Source organism: Littorina saxatilis, linkage group LG15 (assembly GCF_037325665.1).
Source record: "Littorina saxatilis isolate snail1 linkage group LG15, US_GU_Lsax_2.0, whole genome shotgun sequence".
NCBI lineage: Eukaryota > Metazoa > Mollusca > Gastropoda > Littorinimorpha > Littorinidae > Littorina > Littorina saxatilis.
In genome coordinates, this window is record NC_090259.1 from 16,085,064 (window position 1) to 16,099,317 (window position 14,254).

Sequence of the window (14,254 nt, forward strand, 5' to 3'; positions counted from 1 at the left end):
ATGGCTTCGTGTCTCCAAACACCTCTGACAGTCAAATCCAGCTCCTGGCCTTCACGTGGCGGGCCCTGTCTTCGACTAACAGGAGAAGGGATGCAGGCGGGACGTCCCTGGCGCCTTAAAACCAGCTGCTTCGGGCAGATGGGGCTCGTCAACCTTGGATAGTCGCTCATCTAGGAGAAGGACAACTCCGATTTCAAAACCCGCACTGCCTTGTGTGCGCCTTGGGAAAGGCAAAGGCTACGAGAAGGAAAACTTCGACAACAAACCCGGGTAGAGTGGACTCGACAGCCCAGCAAGGCAGCTACTCTTGGGGAGGAGGCAACCCTGAGTAAGAACCTCAACCACCGAAGATGGAAGACAGCAGCCAACTTGGCGTGGGGAGAAAATCGGCTGTCTACGCTTCCACGATAATATACATCGAACGCAGAAGAAGAAGAAGTAGTGCCGGAAATACAGTAGAACCCGCCTTTTAAGTGACCAAAAATCTGAGAAAACCAGGTCCTAAAGGAAGGAGCTAAACCTACAGGGCTTATGAACAGAAAATATTTCAAAAATGTAAACGTCTTAAAAAGCAGGAATTCTTAAATTGGGGGTGGAGGGTTGCTTGGGGGGGTGGGGGGGAGGAGGAGGGTCCTTAAAAGAGGGGTTCCATTGTATCTACAATGCAATAATATATCCATACCGTAACAAGTCTGCTGGTCAGAGTCCAGCGTCTTCCCCAGGGGACACATGCAGCGATGCTCTTTGTTGGGCAGGGAAAGACAGATGTCAGTGCATCCACCATTGTATGTTGCACACGGAAGATCAGGGACTGGAAAATAACACAACACCAGTGCCACCAATTGGAGTATAAAGCTAAGCCACACACAAAAATTGAACCAAACAAAACTCATGACATATTGCAGAACATGTCTTACATAACCTGGGAAACAATGGTAATTTCACCTTGGAATCTCATTACATAACTCTTGGAAAAGTACTAAAGCGTTCACTGGCCTAGGTGTAAAAATGGTGCCAAAACGTCTGAGAAATAAACGAACAAAAGCGCTCCTACAATAGCCAACCAATGTCCTGGCGCTTGAAAGAATAACAAGCACTGAAATAAACCAAATCAAGCGACTTTCATCCTCAAAATCAAAAAGGATAGGAATGTTCACTCATACCTTCAGTGACTGGTGAAAGCACAGCCAGGTCTATAACCTGCCCTTCGAGGTGATTGTACTCTGTGAGGTATTGTTTCAGCGTAGGTTCAACCAGTTGAATACTGTTTGTTGTGTTGTCCCAGAAAAACAGCACGTCATGCACAGCAAACTCCTGCGGAAACTTGTTTCTGCACAGATACGTGTACATGTAAATCAGAGAAATGAAAGGTTTATTTGGTGCTTCAGAAACACACCCAGACATGTGCAAAACACATGCATACACACTTTCACGCACACACTCACAAACAGAGACAGGTACACATACATAATCATATGTATGCTTACACACATATCAGAAGATTTTATTTGCTTACTAGGACAACGTGACAGGCAATACATAGTCAGCAAATATAGCGTAGGAAAAAAAAGGGAAAAGGCAAGTTACATGCAAACACTACTCTCGCAAGACCAAGACTCCTCAGAGACCACAGATTATGAAATCTTGCACAGATATCCTTGAATTAAATACGACACAGTTATCACTTTTCACACACACACACACCACACACCACACACACACACACAGAGCGTAACAACTACTATCACTGATTTAACAGAATATTGTGAGTTGAGCTATAAAACACTGCTAAAGAAAGAGGACGACAAAAACAACACTTACTGCACGTGTGCAGTTCTGCCAGAGCTGTTCAAGAACACAGAAGAGATGTGACCAAGGTCGAGGTCGCTCCAGTACAGGCGGTCACCGTGGGAAACCAAGTGATTGGGCTTTTTCAAACGCTGGTCGACAAGCGCTCTACAATCAGAGCCATCCATTCTGCACATCGCAATCTGTGGATGATCGCCCCACTGGCTGTAGAACAGCAACCTCAAAGAGAAAACAAGAAAGAGTTGCAGCTTGACCGGCACGGTGGCCTAGTGGTAAGGCGTCCGCCCTGTGATCGGGAGGTCGTGGGTTCGAACCCCGGCCGGGTCATACCTAAGACTTTAAAATTGGCAATCTAGTGGCTGCTCCACCTGGCGTCTGGGATTATGGGGTTAGTGCTAGGACTGGTTGGTCCGGTGTCAGAATAATGTGACTGGGTGAGACATGAAGCCTGTGCTGCGACTTCTGTCTTGTGTGTGGCGCACGTTATATGTCAAAGCAGCACCGCCCTGATATGGCCTTTCGTGGTCGGCTGGGCGTTAAACAAACAAATAAACAAGTTGCAGCTTGACAGTTGGAGAGCTACCGTATTTGACGGATTACAAGACGCACCGTTTTATAAGCCGCACCCCCGACTTTTAACAAAAAAATTGGGACGAGCCACGTATGGGACGAGCCACGTATAGGCCGCATCACTATATTAGCCGCCGTCGAAAAAAATATAATCAGATCGTGTCAATCAATCAAAACAACCAGGCAAACGAAAGTACGGTATTTGGCGAAATCGGCTCCGAGAATAAACAAGTGAAACAAAGAAGAAAAGTGAAAAAGTTTGAAGAAAAATATCACACACACAATTTTTAACCAACACACACATGTTGTCCCGCCCAGAATAAGCTTTTTTGGGATGATTTACGACTTTTGCGCACATTTCGAGCAGACGAAAACACAACATGGCGGCTTTCGCTCCTCCAACTATCGGAAGACACAAAAAAACGAAATCTCGCGCGCGCGAGATCCTGATACATCCGGTGTTTCTCTGTACGCTATCTTGTCACAACGACTTGATGACAAACGAAGATTCGCGAAAGAAAGAGAAAAGCGCCGAGTCTTGAGTAGAGAGCTAATAAAGTACCGGTAATCGCTAATCGAGCGAAATGAAAATCCGCGGCGACTTCCATTAGGTGAATGCGATTTAAGTTTAGGTAACGTTTTAGCCGCATCTTTTTATAAGCCGCAATGCGATTTTTTTTGAAAAAAAGTCGCGGCTTGTAGTCCGTCAAATACGGTACTAAAACAAAATATTTGGTTTCAACATGAGTTTATTCTGTGGAAAGCAATCACGGTACTGTAGTAAAAAACAGGGTAAAACTAAAGCAAAACCATATATCAAAAGTATCAGGACCTCAAAGTGACTATCTTCTTCTCAATTAAACCATGGTATATTCTTTTTCTTCTGCTTTCATGCCCTGAAACTCCCACGTACACTGGTGTTTTTTGCACGAGTGGGATTTTACATGATGGCCGTTTTTAACCGCTTGGGAGGCCGGAGTCTTTTCCACTAGACCACTGCGCCTGTTCATGATATATAACTGAGAATTCTTACCCATTTGTGACGTTGATGGCTATGGATCTCATTTCTTCAGCGACATCAAAGGAGAGGCGACTGCGACTACTGCCTTCCAAGTTGAAGATCTCTATTGTTTTCTGAAACAAAGATGAAAACAAGTTGTAACATTCACATGCATTTCATCCAGATGCAGTGGGCGTGACCCTTGGAAGTGTGAAACACAGTAGCACGAGGAAAGAAAGTAAGAACTGGGAAAGAGAACAGAAAAATAACAACGCAGGCGGGGATGGGAGAGGCATCTGGAAAGGCAAAAGGTGCTTTTACACTCCAGAATTGTGTAAGAAAAACTAAAAACAAGGTAGCAAGACTTTAACAGGGGGAGAAGAAGGGAGAGGGGGGAGGGGGGCAAAGAGAGGGAGAGGGGGTACAGAGAGGAGGGGAAGAGAAAGAGAGAGTGAAAGTAACAGAGAAACAGACAGAAAGAGAAGGGAGAAAAGGAGAGGCGCAGAGGGAGAAATATATTTATATAACAAGAACAAGAACAAATCTTTAATTGTCTAAGGCCACAGCCCCTTGCAATAGTGGTTAAAATAACAGCAATAGTATCTGCACAGTTATAAATTATAGTCACGCATAAAATTCAACAAATACATTAAGACCCTGATGACATGTCACTGAACCTGATTTATAAGGGTTCGTCTCTTCTGTAACATGAATATATTTAAATATATATATATATAGAGAGAGAGGAGGAAAGAGAGAAAGGGTGGGGGGGGGGGGGGGGGATAGACGAGAGAGACAGGTGGACAAAAAGAAAGGCAAATGCAAAATGTCCGGAGAGAGAGAGACTGAAGCGTACAGGCCGAGGTGGAAAACAAGAAAGAAGAAAAACAAACTTTCTTTCTTTATTTGGTGTTTAACGTCGTTTTCAACCACGAAGGTTATATCGCGACGGGGAAAGGGGGGGAGAGGGGATAGAGCCACTTGTCAATTGTTTCTTGTTCACAAAAGCACTAATCAAAAATTTGCTCCAGGGGCTTGCAACGTAGTACAATGTATTACCTTACTGGAAGAATGCAAGTTTCCAGTACAAAGGACTTAACATTTCTTACATACTGCTTGACTAAAATCTTTACAAAAATTGACTATATTCTATACAAGAAACACTTAACAAGGGTAAAAGGAGAAACAGAATCCGTTAGTCGCCTCTTACGACATGCTGGGGAGCATCGGGTAAATTCTTCCCCCAAACCCGCAGGGGGTAAGAAGACAAACAAACACGCAGGAAAGACAAGAGTCACAGACAGTCAAAGTAATACCCTCTGAGCGTTGAGCCAGAAGATTTGGTTAGCCACCCAGTCTAGAGCCAGACTTCGCTGTTCTCCAAGATACTCGGCTCTGTCCTCAATCTCAACGAAACTGGGGAAAAGAGAATTATAACATCAATCAAACAGAGCATACACTGAAGAAACACAAAGAGCCAAGGGGGTTTGGGGAAGGGATTGAAATGTACACTCAAAACAGTGCAAATCAGAGCATATGTAAATGTTAGAATTTTTGCATTTCTCAGAAAACTGCAAGATTGGAAAAACAAGAGGAAGCCCTGATCAAATCAGCATCACCAGGGATACACCCACACACATATACTGTTCAAAAAAAGAAACGCATAGCTTGTAATATTTGGTTAATTTAGTTATATGGCTACAAGGATATCCACCAAACTGCAGAAAATGTTTATCTGGTCGTCGACCTTTCGTCCATTGCCACAAGTGAGCTCTGCACGTGACGCATGCGTTATCAGTGGCTACAATGTCAAAATTGCTCATTTGGCATGACCACTCGTCATGCTTCAGTGTAATCTCGTGAAACTCGGGGAATATTGAGCTCTCACCATGTCTTCCAAAACCCATAAAAGCGGATTGTTCGCCACAAAGAAATCAGACGACAATTCAGCGACGAAAGATGGCCCGATTGAGCAGAGAAGACCGCCAAATTGCATTGGGTCGTTTACAAGCAGGCCAAAGTCCAAAGTGCAATCGCCAGGCACGTCCACGTGTCCCAGAGCACCATCAGTAGACTGTGGGTCAGGTTTCAAGCCACTGGCTCCGTTGCTGACTTGCCACGAGCGGGAAGACCAAGGGCGACAACTGCTGCTCACGACCGCTTCATACGGCTCCGCCACCTCCGGAATCGTTTCCTGTCGGCCTCATCTTCTGTCCAGGCTCTCCCCGGGCCACACCGATTATCGGACCAGACCGTGCGGAACCGCCTGCATGAAGCTGGTTTGAGAGCTCGCAGACCTCACAGAGGAGCTGTCCTCACCCGCCGCCATCGCCAGAACCGAGTGCAGTGGGGCAACCAGCACCTTCGCTGGACCGGTCCGGAATCACTGGAGACACATGTGGTTCAGCGACGAGTCCTACTTCCTGCTCCAGCGACATGATGGTCGGAGGAGGGTCTACCGGAGAGTAAACGAACGTTACGCGCCCAACTGTGTGGATGAGGCACCCGTTCATGGTGGTGGAGGCGTCATGGTGTGGGGGGCGATCAATACCGCTGGAAGGAGCACCCTGGTGCACGTCCAAGGGCGCATAACTGCCCAGCGATACGTGGAGGAAATTCTGCGCCCACACGCCCTTCCTCTTCTGGCTGACCAGGATGCCATATTCCAGCAGGACAACGCTCGCCCGCACACAGCACGACTCACCACCCAGTTCCTCACCGACCACCATGTCCAGGTGCTTCCCTGGCCATCCATGTCGCCAGACATGAACCCGATAGAACACCTCTGGGATGAATTGGACAGACGTGTGCGCAGGCGAGAAGAAGCGCCGGCAAATCACCGCGATCTATTGCAGGCACTTCAGGAGGAGTGGGACACCATCCCACAGCAAGATATCCGGCATCTGATCCAGTCCATGCCCAGAAGGTGCCGGGCAGTTGTTGCTGCTCAAGGCAGTCACACCCCCTACTGACTTGACAGCCTCGGCACCCAATCGTATTGATTGACTGATTGATTTGAAGATGCAAATGAACTGTGTGTGCATTCAACTGTGTCCATACCAAATTTCAAACAAATAATCTAAATATTAGATTTTCTGTTAATTTTTTCGAAAAATAAAACAAATTTGGCAAGTAGCAACTATGCGTTTCTTTTTTTGAACAGTATACATGTTACTACATCGCTGCTGAAGGCTCATGGGCATTATGGTCAATTGACGATGTTCGGAAATAACTGTCAGGTTTGTATGGGTTGTTAAGAGTGAGTACCCTTGCTTTTTCTTGGACAAACTTACGACACTTGGTTCCTGTACACGTGTATGAGACACACCCCCTCACTAGTGACTGGCCTCTAATGTCAATGATAATGAAACATCAAAATACATGTAGTACAGAAATACTAGGCAAGAATAACAGAACTGCTCTAAAATTGTATGCCTTACGCTCATACGAAAAACTAATTTAAGCCCAAAGTTTGATGATTCTAACGAATTACAACTACGCTTCTTTCTTAGCTTCTTTATGGCAAAAAAACTAACTTGAAACTGCGGGACAAGAGGGAATTGCTCTTGCACACGCGCGGTTTGCCGTCTTGCCCCAGAGCGCTGAAGACGATTTCCAGCGTCCTTGGGTTGGTTGCTATGGTGTCAATTTTCTGCAGGCCGTCTGCAAACTCTGTTCTTGTTTTCAGTCGCCCGATGCCGTACAGTGGAATCAAACTGATGTGCTCTTTTTTCCCGACGAGCAGCATTGGGGACGCCGCCGAGTCTGCGAGGCGTACATAGTAAAATAAAAGTAATAAGAAGCATTTATCCAAGATATCTCGGAAAATATCCATCAGAAGCAACCCAAATTTATCAGCAACGGAATAATAAATCAATAAAAATGAGAACAAGTCGCGTAAGGCGAAAATACAACATTTAGTCAAGTAGCTGTCGAACTCACAGAATGAAACTGAACGCAATGCAACGCAGCAAGACCGTATACTTGTAGCATCGTCAGTCCACCGCTCACGGCATAGGCAGTGAAATTGACAAGAGCAGCGGGGTAGTAGTTGCGCTGGGAAGGATAGCACGCTTTTCTGTACCTCTCTTCGTTTTAACTTTCTGAGCGTGTTTTTAATCCAAACATATATCTATATGTTTTTGGAATCAGGAACCGACAAGGAATAAGATGAAAGTGTTTTTAAATTGATTTGGAAAATTTAATTTTGATAATAATTTTTATATATTTAATTTTCAGAGCTTGTTTTTAATCCGAATATAACATATTTATATGTTTTTGGAATCAGCAAATGATGGAGAATAAGATAAATCTAAATTTGGATCGTTTTATAAAAAACATTTTTTTTACAATTTTCAGATTTTTAATGACCAAAGTCATTAATTAATTTTTAAGCCACCACGCTGAAATGCAATACCGAAGTCCGGGCTTCGTCAAACAATACCCGATCAAAATTTCAACCCATTTGGTTGAAAAATGAGGGCGTGACAGTGCCGCCTCAACTTTCACGACAAGCCGGATATGACGTCATCAAAGACATTTATCAAAAAAATGAAAAAAACGTCTGAGGATATCATACCCAGGAACTCTCATGTCAAATTTCATAAAGATCGGCCCAGTAGTTTAGTCTGAATCGCTCTACACACACACACACACAGACAGACACACACACACACGCACATACACCACGACCCTCGTCTCGATTCCCCCCTCTACGTTAAAACATTTAGTCAAAACTTGACTAAATGTAAAAACGAAGACATTACTACAGTGGAACCCCCCCCCCCCTTTTCAGACCCCCTAATTTAAGACTTCCTTCCTTTTAAGACCTGTCTTTTCGCATTTTGATGTTCATAACTGTTACTTTATTGACCCCCATTTTAAGACTCACTCCTTTTAAAGACTTGTTCTTGGGGGGTGTTTTTCTTCTCATTTTTAGAGGTCTTAAAAGGGGGGTTTCACTGTACTACAAGACTCACAATCACAATGGCGTCCGTTGCTCATCAGCTTCATTCCGGGCGGGCACAGGCAGGTGAATCCCTGGTTCCTGCTCCTCACGCACACATCCGCACAGTTGGACAGCTGACTGCAAGAACCACGCACGCCGACAGTGTCAAGCGGGTGGAGGCCAGGGTGAAGGACGTCAAGGCTGGTCACTCTGCTGCTGTGCTGGAGAATGGGTTGTCTGTCCTTGCCGGAAAACTTATTTTCTTCCATGATCTTGCCGCCTTTCTGCGCCCACCAGATGACCCGGTCTTCCACGATGGTGAAGGCTGAGGACTGAGGGATGTACGATACCACGGCCTGCAAACCATCAAATTAAAACTGTCAATAACAGGTTTACTACAATTCAAAATAACTTTTAGATTCTTCACTATCTTTTAGTCCTTTTTTGTGCATATTCGTTTAATTTTATGTTTTTTAATTTTTTAATTTTGTTCTTTTGATTTGTATGTCAGTCCACTACAAAGACCATTAGATTGACAATGACTGTACTACCACTAGTTAACACTTCAAGTTGTATATATAATAAAACGTTCCCATAACAAACCTTTCTGATTAATAACAAATACAAAAATACTCCACCTGCATCAAGTCTGCCCTGCCCAATTCCTCGCTGTGTACAGGAATTCTGTAGATGGTCCCCAGCTTTTTGTCCATCCAGTACAGAGTCTTTGTCGGATAGTCTAAGGTCAGGTGGTCAAGGTCAGCCATGACAGGTGACTTCAGAAACACGACCTTGTCCCTCCCGTCAAGGTCGCTGCGCATAATCCGTGCAGGAAAAGCGTTCTCTGTCCAATACAAAAACCTATGCAGAACTTGTTATAACATACGGTTGTTTGAATAAGCAAGGATCTTGCTAGGATTCATTTTCTTCGGCAAATTGACGAATTCTGGATATAATTCTGTCAGGTTTTTATGGGTTGTGGAAGAGTTATAGCGGGGATATAGCTCAGTTGGTAGCGCGCTGGATTTGTGTTCAGTTGGCCGCTGTCAGCGTGAGTTCGATCCCAGGTTCGGCGGAAATTTATTTCAGAGTCAACTTTGTGTGCAGACTCTCTTCGGTGTCCGAACCCTCCCCCCGTGTACACTACATTGGGTGTGCACGTTAAAGATCCCACGATTGACAAAAGGGTCTTTCCTGGCAAAATTGCTTAGGCACAGTTAATAATTGTCTACCTATACCCGTGTGACTTGGAATAATAGGCCGTGAAAGGTAAATATGCGCCGAAATGGCTGCAATCTACTGGCCGAATAAAATTTCATCTCACACGGCATCACTGCAGAGCGCCTAGAACTGTACCCACGGAATATGCGCGATATAAGCGTCATTGATTGATTGAGTTGCTTTTCCTTGGAAATACTGAGGCAAACCAACCAACATGACTGTTGGCCAATCACAAGTGAGTGGTGTCTTTCAGTAGAATGTTCTTGCAAATCACAAATTCAATGCAAAACAAAACCTACAAAAAAGGGCATGGAAGAGGAAGAAAAAAGAAATGTGAGAAGAAAACAAATGCATGAATGATACTCTTGGTGACAAAGGCGAATTAACTGCAAGGTACACAAAGAGAAAGAAACAAACGGAAGTTTAAAAAAAAGTCAAATTACTTTCCAAGAGGATCGACAAGGAGATCTTCAAGTTCTCTCCCTGCCAAGCCCGTGACGACAGTGGCGCATAATTTGTTTTCCAGGTTACAGGTAGCGACCACACCCAGAAAGCTGTCCAGCAGGTACAGGAGATCCACAAGCCAGTCGTAAGACACCGCCTTCAGCGCAACCAGTCCTGAAACAGAAACAAGGAAAGTTTTAATTTTCTAGAAGGCCGTAACGTGCCGAAATAGTATAAACGTACCTAACCTGGTTACTGGTGTTTTCTTTTTCTTTACAAGGAAAGCATGTACGATGTACAATGTATACCAGAAATGTTCAGGAGTGGACCTAGTGTATGAGAGGGAGGGGCTTCCAAAATGAGGCAGGGGAAGATGACATTTAGCATTTGAAAGAGGTACTTTGGGTCTCAGCTTGAGGAAAAGGTACATTTGCTTGGCATGGAAGGAATCCAGGAATTACACCACCAACACCCCCCCCCCCCTTCCCACTCCCAGATTCAGCTGTGATGTTGCTATGTGGCAGGGATATCAAACTAATACTTACTAAAACAAAATATCAAACTCTGAACACAAAAATGGTCAAAACAAAAGAAAAAGACGAAACAACCTCTTCTCAAAAACAAGCAACACTTCCTCAAATAAACATTAAAAAAAATCAATCAATCATTCTTTCACTTATTAATTCATTCATTATGATGCTTACCAAGAGAAACAATAACCTGGGCGTCTCCCCTCATGTCAGTGACGTAAGCTGCTTTTGCGTCTATCCAAAAAACTCGGCCGACGGTTCCAACTACATCTGAAGGAAAAAAAAAAATTGGAATATAATACAAGTCCTTCAACAGTTTAAAAAAAAAATCACTGCTTTGAAGTCAAAGCCTGTTTGGCAGAACTAAAGTTTGAGGCTACCGTGCAGAAGAACAAGCATTACCTGTGTCATTTTAACATTTTAACCACTTACCGTGAGTGCGTTACCACACCCAAAATCAACCAGCACCTTTGTTTTGTTTTTGCTCTCAGCGATTTCTTTGATTTTTTAGGTCTTGAAAGGGAGGTTCTACTGTAATAAAAAGAGGAAGGCCATCCACATCAGAGCCTATCCAGTTTAGCGCTTACCCATGTCTTCCACAGGTTTCCGTAAGCGCTCGACAACAATGTCCTGAGTCTTTGTGCGCAGGTCGAACTGACGGATCTCAATTCCTGAACTGAACACCAGCAGAGGAGCAGGCACTGAGGAAGAATAAAAAAACATACATGAATAAATAACTGAAGTTAGCACAAAACAGTATGAAATCAAATCAAATAACACTCCTACCCCAAACAAAAAACAATCAAACTCACAGATCAAATAAAGAGTAAAAAGACGTGCAGCACAATGTATGCACGTTGGTACGTACGCATGCACAGAATATCAAAGAAAGCTTCAGAATTAACATACACCTACAGGGCTCAAGATTTTATTAAACCTAAATTAGTAAATACCTAAAAAATAAAAAACAGAATAAATAAAAAAATACAGGCGGACTCACCCAGTCGACATGTTTTTTGATCAGGTTCCTTGACGTACCATCTATAACAGGCACACTGAAACGATCCCACGATGTTCACACATATTTGATTGCATGCTGGTTCACCGTCAAACTTTTCCAAGCACTCATCCCTGTCTGAAACACACAAAAAGCTGTATTTTGCATGTCTTTGGAGATGCATATCCTTCTTGCTCTGAATAATTACACATTATTAGCATGAAGGCTACAGAAACCCCCAAAAATGATGCTGGAAAGGGAGAAGGAACAGGTGCTGTAGAAATAATATCTACTACAGTTTTGCTAAGACTAGTAAGAGAGAAGACACACACACACACAATGTCATGCATGAAAATTTTGCCAAATTGCTGATCGCAAATGCCAGCATCATCTGTTACAAATGGACTTATGTTTTTGTTTCTCCTTACATGTGAAAGGGATCAAATTCAACACTCCCAACAAAAATTATAGCCAACTGAGGCAAAATACAAAGGGAAGTAAGCACAGTCAATAAAGAAAATAACAGTAGGAGTTCTGTGGAACCAGTGTCCCGACACCTGGGAGAAAAACAAGCATCAAAATGGAGAAAAAAATCGTCATGCTCACAAGGGCAGGATCAGTGCTTTTGTTGGCATTTAGCATAGATCTGCATGACGATAAGGATGAACATCTTGAGGCAAAAAAAAAATTTGTCCGTTTCTGGTCACCCGACCGACCCTAAATCTCGGCGGTGACCCTAAACTTTTTTTTTCCAAACTCGAGTTTGACTTGAAAAAACATTCGGTGCAGGTGAAAGCTGACGAATACGACCTTGACTGGTCACTGACGATCGGCGGCTTGGTTGGATCTTTGTCACAGATTTGTAAATGTTGAGTGTCTTGTCTCTATGTATAGTGAATCCAGTCTCTTTGCGCGAATTTTAAAGTTAGTTTTATTGGTCTACATTTGGGGTAAAAAAAAATAAAAAAATAAAAAATATCCCTACCTACCGACCCTATTTTTTTAGCCATGTTACCAGAAACAGACAATTTTTTTTTTGCCTGATCATTCATTTTTACTTATTTCCCGCATCTAGAGTTTTTGACAAACAAATCAAAGCAAAAAACTCACCTGCACATGTCTTTTCATCGTCTTGCAAGACATAACCAGGTCCACAAGCACACTTAACGTCGTCCTCCTTGGGGATGCATCCAGAAGAACAACGCCTTTCTTGGCATTTGGCGTCTGCAAGACAAACATGTTTTTGTGCGTGTAAAAAGGCAAAACATTTCATTCATTATCAATGCCTTTGTTGACATTTAGCATTTATAAGACATGCAATGTCTTGTGTGAAATTATATCTATTATACCGGGGTGCACAAAGGAAAACCATCTAATTCAAGTTTAGACTTCTGAAATCGAGGACGCATAAAAGCATAGGAATTTAAGACATGACTTTTATCATAAGCATGTGCAATGGCTATGTTTGTGTGTTTTTATTGTAACATTTAAGGCTAGTTCCCATGGAACACTTTGACAACAAAATGTTCTGTAATTTAGAAATCATCACCATCACCAAAACCACCACCATCATTACCACCACCACCACCACCACCATCAAATCCCCATCCTTCCGCCATCATTATGTAACTACCATTGTGAAATACTTACGGCAGTCATTCCTTTCATCAGATCCATCATGGCAATCATTCTTCCTGTCGCAAACAGCGTCTAACTCGAGGCAACTGGATTTGTCGTCACACAGAAAATCTTCACAGAACTGCACAGCCTGTTCTGTTAACAAGAAGAAAAAGAAAAAAACTGTTAAGAAAAAGCCTGTTTTGTTTGGCCAAATAGATGATTTTCGGAAAAAAATGTCGGGTTTGCATTGGTTCTGAAAGAGTGAGTACCCTTGCATTTGCGCTGAAAAACAGCCAGTGTTTGAGACATGCCCTCTTGCTAGTGACTGGCCTGTAAGGTCACATGACAAATAATGTCAATCGAGGAAACTTTGAAACCAAAAATGCATCTAATAGGTACGTTTTCTGTACAAAAAACAAATTACACACACCAGAGTAAGTATATGAACATATACATAATTATGTATACAAAACTACGATGTATGTTTAGGTATTTACAAATGTTATGCACACACTGACAGACGCAAGGAGCCCGAAGGGAAAAAAACAACTCACACTTACAGACAGAGATACATGCATTAAAATGAATGCATTATAACAAAGCAATTTGCAAAAGGCCGGGGGAGTGTTTCATATTGTACTGTCTCATTGACTGATCGTGTTTTATTTCCCCGGCCTTTTGCAAATTGCTTTGTTATAATGCATTCATTTTAATACATGCATGTATCTCTGTAAGTGAGTTTTTATTTTGAAAAATTGGAAACCAAAACTGCTTCTAAATAATCCGGTCTTGATAGACACCTAATTAATCTAATTTTGTTAGGAAACAGAAATTGGACACTTACTGCACAATTCGTCCGAGCCATCTTCACAATCGGGCGTGCCATCACAAATCCACTGGTTAGGTATGCAAAGCGTCGTGTTCCGACAATGATACTCCCTGCTGCTGCATGTAAAATCTGGGCCTAAAACAAAATATAGATATATATAAACAATATAAACGGTTGGTATTTGTCAAAATGAACTCATTCATGCAGCTTCATTGGCTCCAGATCCCAGAAAGCTTGATAATATTAACAAAACCTCATACGGTACCCAAAAAAAAATTTTTCATTA

The 14,254-nt window shown here is 42.9% G+C and overlaps 1 long non-coding RNA gene across 1 annotated transcript; it reads right to left on the reverse strand.

Moving 5' to 3' along the window:
• Positions 1-10,701: 10,701 nt before the first annotated feature.
• On the reverse strand, positions 10,702-11,658 carry LOC138948665 (uncharacterized). The gene is made up of 3 exons (XR_011450053.1): positions 11,523-11,658; positions 11,110-11,223; positions 10,702-10,792 (listed from the first exon to the last, which is right to left on the reverse strand). It is a non-coding gene; the product is annotated as an uncharacterized lncRNA (long non-coding RNA).
• Positions 11,659-14,254: the final 2,596 nt, after the last annotated feature.